Source organism: Podarcis raffonei, chromosome 3 (genome assembly GCF_027172205.1).
Source record: "Podarcis raffonei isolate rPodRaf1 chromosome 3, rPodRaf1.pri, whole genome shotgun sequence".
In the NCBI taxonomy this organism is placed as follows: Eukaryota; Metazoa; Chordata; class Lepidosauria; order Squamata; family Lacertidae; genus Podarcis; species Podarcis raffonei.
This window is the reverse complement of record NC_070604.1, coordinates 6,378,719-6,385,007: the sequence shown is the minus strand read 5'-3', so window position 1 is coordinate 6,385,007 and position 6,289 is coordinate 6,378,719.

Below are 6,289 nucleotides of genomic sequence, written 5' to 3'. Positions count from 1 at the left end.
ATAATACAGTTCCATTTAATTTCATGCTGCTGTGCAGTCCAGGGCCCTGGTAGGTAGCAAGGAATCACACTCCAGACAGATCTGACTGTTAAGGGCCAATAAAAAATTCATAGGGCTGCTCTTGACTTGACAGGGTATATTTCTTCCTCCTGGGCAATGCTTGCCCAAATTTGATCATGGGAGGTAAAGTGTGAACAACTTTGGTGGCATTTTAGGACTGCAAAAGTCATTAAGAATGATGGTTTTTAGGGCAGGGGGTTTCTGGCCACTTCACTGCCAAATGGATCACAAGGCCGGAGTAGATCCTATGCCCCATGGAAGCTAATTCGACAGTGTAAGTATATTAGCAGCCACTGGGAGGACAGTGTGGGGTGGAACCAGAGGTGCAGGAAGGTCAGGTGGTACCCAATGCGGGGAAAATTTCTTGTCACCCCTTCCCCACATTGATTTAAAAAAAATTTGCCTGCAAAAATGGTTTTACGTTATTTCATATTTTCTTACAAAGGAATGTGGATTCTGGGCCCCTGATAACAAGTAAGTGACTGTGGACAGAAACTTAAATCTACAGGATGGATTGTTTTGGCTCCACTGAATTGAAATTTCAGCCTTCACGGCGTATGAAAATGGCCAAGTAAACAGTTATTTTTGTGGAGGAGGGTCAAGATATTAACTGATATGCATGAAATTTCAGCTATAGCTATATAATCCCTAGTGTAGTAAGATAAGACCTTTGGAGCAGGCATTTTTTTAAAAAAGTTTTTTATGAACCGCCCTAGGTTAAGGTAAAGGGACCCCTGACCATTAGGTGCAGTCGTGACCAACTCTGGGGTTGTGGCGCTCGTCTCGCTTTATTGGCCAAGGGAGCCAGCGTACAGCTTCCGGGTCATGTGGCCAGCAGGACTAAGCCGCTTCTGGCGAACCAGAGCAGCGCACGGAAACGCCCTTTACCTTCCCACCGGAGCGGTACCTATTTATCTACTTGCACTTTGACGTGCTTTCAAACTGCTAGGTTGGCAGGAGCAGGGACTGAGCAACGGGAGCTCACACCGTCGCGGGGATTCGAACCGCTGACCTTCTGATCGGCAAGTCCTAGGCTCAGTGGTTTAACCCACAGCGCCACCTGCGTCCCTATGAACCGCCCTAGTAGGGCAGTAATTGTTCGTTTATAATTTGTCCCCCCCCCCCATGATGGCACCCGGGGCAGACGGCCACCGCCCCCCCCGCCCCCCTTCCTATGCCCCTGGGTGGAACAGCTAACTTGGCTTCCCAGTGTGGAGGTCACTCCAGAAACCAAGAGAAAATGGTAGGGCATTCATGGTGCAGGCAGAGAGGTGGGAGAACTGGATTGCCTGCACCAACCTCACCACTGCCTTGCCCTCAGCAACCTCCATGATAGGAAACCAAGCGAGCAATGTAGCCCCAGCCCTTTCCACCAGCCACTGCTGAACTAGGAATCCTTTGCATCTGTTCATAATCTCCCATCGTTCAGCTTCATTGGATGGGTTCCAGCTTTATGAAAGGGGGGGGGACAAAAAACCAGAGGCTTTCCTCCTGGGCATAGTAGGCCAATTGGTGTCAAAGAAAGATAGGACGTTCTTTATATATGCTACAACAGCAGCAAGAGTTTTACTAGCAAAGTATTGGAAGACACAAGAACTACCCACGTTGGAAGAGTGGCAGACGAAGGTGATTGAATATATGGGACTAGCAGAGATGACGAGCAGAATCCGTGACAAAGGGAAAGAGACGGTGGAAGAAGATTGGAAGAAATTTAAACTTTATCTTAAAAATTCTTGTAAAATTATTGAGTGTTAAAATGTCATGGGTAAAGAATAGCAGATTTGCAGCGATATGATTGGAAAAGAGGAAAGAAAAGGGTTATAGAAAGGAATTTATAAGTAATTTAGACCAGGGGTTGCTGAAAAAAGTTTAAAACAGGGATGCAGAAAAGGGAGGCATGGGGAAGTCGCTGAAATTGGGTATATGAAAAAATTTATGAAATTATACATGTTTATATGTTTGTTTGTTAGTGTTTGTTGTTTGTATTGTCTTATACTATATGTTGAAAAACCAATAAAAAATTTTATAAAAAAAAAATATGAAAGGGGGGGAAACACCCCTCTTACCACGTTTCTCTGCCCTGTGCATAATTTTATGCACCCCTTTTTTTCATACTAAAAAGCCCCAAACGTTGCAAGCTGTAATGGGAAATGGTGTTGCTCATGCGTAAGCTCCAAACTGCCCCCAAGCAGGTTATATAGCTCAAACTTTCCCTGATTTGACAGCGCCTTGCAAACGCGACTGTCTTAATCACTGGCAGAATCCGTCAGTGGGCGTTTCCTGAACTTCTTCCAACATAAGAATTCCTTGACAGACAGTCTCCGCCTAGCTTCTCTGCGCGGAAGCCTTCTGCGCAGAGTAGGCGTGCCAAGCGGAGGGCCTGCGCTCTCCCCACTGGTCTCACTGGCAGAGTCTCGGAGCCTTCCCTCCGAAGTACTCTCAGCCTCCCCTTTCTTCCTGGTGTCACCTTGGTTTCCTTCCCCAGCCGAAGCTCTCCCTCTCTCCTTGCTGGTTCCCTCCCCTGCATCCTCGGAGCGTCTTCCCTCTCCGTTGATCTCTGATGTCAGTTCCCTGACACAAGCTTTTCACATAAAGGGTTTCCCTGCCCCTTGGTCATTTAGCTTCTGCTTTTCTGCACCTTTTCCAGCTCCACAATTATGCCCGTGGTGAACTACAGCTGGGTCTCACTGCCATCCTTCTAATTTTGGAGTCTATGGCATTTATGAATTTTTGACTCACTTAAGTTTCTCACTTAAGTCAGTGATCTCAGTCTAGTAAATGTAATGGCAATAAATAGGGGTCACAGATTTGCACAGTTATAACAATAATAATAATTTGGCCTTAAATGAAGATTTATCCACAAGCCTAAGGAAACTCAGCACAGGTTGAATAGCAAAAGCCTTGAAAATTATCAACCACACACAGGAATCATACCCAAAAGTGCATTTACATCAAAACCTTGTGCTATACAGTGGTACCTTGGGTTACAAACGCTTCAGGTTACAGACTCTGCTAACCCAGAAATAGTACCTTGGGTTAAGAACTTTGCTTCAGGATGAGAACAGAAATTGCACGGTGGTGGCACACTGGCAGCGGGAGGCCCCATTAGCTAAAGTGGTACCTCAGGTTGCAAAAAGTTTCAGGTTAAGAATGGACCTCCAGAACGAATTAAGTTCTTAACCCGAGGTACCACTGTATGTGTTAAAGTCTAACACTGAATATCTGTAAAAAGGACTTTAATATCTGAAATAGAGAATATGTATGTACTTTGGTAACCCAACAAAATCTTTAATAAAAACTAAAAAATTAAACAAAACATTTTAAGATATGAGTCTCATTTCTATAAGTTATTCATCAGACTCTTCCTTAAAGGCTTAGTAGCAACTGTTATTTATTTGTTTTATTTAGTTGTTAAATTTATATATTGCCCTCCATCCAAAGATCAGAGTGGTTTATAGTATAAAAATATAAAATGAAAACACAACACATATATCATAATAAGAACATACACACCCAATAACCCCCTCTCAAATATATTTTAAAGGCCATACATCGCTTAATCAGCCAAAGGTCTGGTTATAGAGAAATGTTTTTGCCTGGAGCCTAAAGATATGTAGTGAAGGTGCCAGGCGAGTCTCTCTGGGGAGAGCATTCCACAAACAGGGAGCTACCGCAGAAAAGGCCTGTTCTCCTGTTGTCAACCTCTGGACCTCTCATGGAGTGGGCACATGAAGAAAGGCCTCAAATGATTATTGCAGGGTCTGGGTCAGTTCATATGGGGAGACGTGGGTGCTCTGAGGCTGGTATCGATCTATAAAGCCTTACACGCCTCAGGATTTGCCTCTCCTCATATGAACCGACCCTGACCCCGGTCTTGTCATCAGAGGCTTTTCTCTACGCCCCCTTCCCCCGAGAGGTTCAGATGGTGGTAACCTTAGAACGGGCCTTTTATGTGGTGGCTCCCCATCTGTGAGACGCTTTCCCCAGAGAGGCTCACCTTGCCCTTCGGCGCAAGGCAAAAACATTTCTCTTTACACAGGCCTTTAGCCATTAAATGATATATGGGGGGGTGTTATTATGATTGTTTTTATTATTATGCTGTCCATTACTAGGCTTTATGTTTTTATTATTATGCTCCATAAAATGTTTTTAATGCTGTACCCATCTTTTGATAAGGGGTGGTGTATAAATTGAAATCATCATCTCCATTTGCCAGTCACTTTAAAGAAAAGGTATCAAAGTGACAAGATAAAATATAATAAGAAAAAGCAATTTAAAACCAGAAAAGCAGTAAACAATATAATGCTTATCTAGTAAAATATTAATAAGTTTGCATTTTCCCCCCTTTCCTTTTATTACACAGCGTGTGATCATCACCTTAAGCTCAATGTTGTGGAGCAGTTCAGTTGTTGTGCTTGTGCACTGCTGCACATTAGTAACCTGAAAGAAAGAGGAAAAAAATAGTATTAGTTGCTAAAATGTGTCAAATTGCACATTATGAGGGGTGGTGCTGTGGGTTAAACCACTGAGCCTAGGACTTGCCGATTGGAAGGTCAGCGGTTCAAATCCCCGCGACAGGGTGAGCTCCCGTTGCTCAGTCCCAGCTCCTGCCAACCTAGCAGTTCAAAAGCATGTCCAAGTGCAAGTAGATCAATAGGTGTCGCTCCGGCGGGAAGGTAAACGGCGTTTCCGTGCACAGCTCTGGTTCGCCAGAAGCAGCTTAGTCATGCTGGCCACATGACCCGGAAAAACTGTCTGCGGACAAACGCTGGCTCCCTCGGCCAGTAAAGCGAGATGAGCGCCGCAACCCCAGAGTCATCCGTGACTGGACTTAATGGCGTGTGGCGCTGTGGTCTAAACCTCTGAGCCTCTTGGGTTTGCTGATCAGAAGGTTGGTGGTTCGAATCCCGACGGGCTGAGCTCCCGTTGCTCGGTCCCAGCTCCTGCCAACCTAGCAGTTCATGTCAAAGTGCAAGTAGATAAATAGGTACCGCTCCAGCGGGAAGGTAAACGGCGTTTCCATGCACTGCTCTGGTTTCGGTGTCTCATTGCGCCAGAAGCGGCTTAGTCATGCTGGCCACATGACCCCAGAAAAACTGTCTGCGGACAAATGTTGGCTCCCTCGGCCTTTAAAGCAAGATGAGCACTGCAACCCCAGAGTCGTTTACCTTTACCTTTACCTTTAATGTATCACTAATGCTATGGAAACAATTGCTGGGTGTTTCCGAATCCAAAAATCCAAGAAGTTTGGATGGGGAGACTTTTGCCAGTGTCCGTACCTGGGATTTTCATGAAGTGTGATCTCTCTTCCATCATTAAGGAGATCATCTTCACTGCCCTCAAAGGAAAGATACACAATACATCTTTTGTGTACATAGTATAGGGAAAGGATGATGAAATAGGGAAATTCAAGAGACAACCTATTCCTCGGGACTGTACTGCTCTCAGCAACTGCAAAGAGCCTTTGCAGAACAGCACCAGGAACTGCTGAAACCTGATGCAGCTCAAAGCTTTGCATTCAAGTTGAACATCGGCCAGTAAATAAATACAAATCTGTTGTCAGGGAGGTTCTTAATGACTAACCCTTTCAAAGTGCTCCCACTCGCTCCCTGGTGAAGCAACGTCCCCCAAGGTGTGCTGACTTCTATCTAAGCAGCAAACCTACAAACCCTTTCCTGTTCTGCCTAGGCTGTCCTTTACGACGACATGAATCACAGGCAGTTTCGGTACTTTAGCACCGCTCATAAGGAAGAGCTATTAACCCCAGGGCCACAGATGGGTGTGGAAAGGTTAAGAATATGGTGCCTAAATATTCTTGACTAATTATAAAAACAAATCAGGTGGCAGCGGTCATGCCAGGATCTCGTATCTGTTGATATATGATCCGGCTGCCATTGGCTATGCCATGCCTAGCCTACATATAAATATAACTGCCTCCCACTCCTTTTACCAAATACAGTGACTATAACCTCGCAGTAGCTGTTTCACTCTTCACCCAGGCTACAATGCAGCAGAGAGCTACACAGGCTTAAATGCTATTTATTTCTATGAGGCTCAACTATGCATAACCATTTAAATAATAATAGTGGTAGTAACAGTAACCTATGTAGTGCCTATGTAATAGCAACCCAAAGTAGTAAATCTTTAAAAATAAAAATAGTAGCCCAGTAGTAACCTTCTTCTATCTTTCTTAATAGTAGCAACCAATGGGAGGTAAGTCCCATTGCAC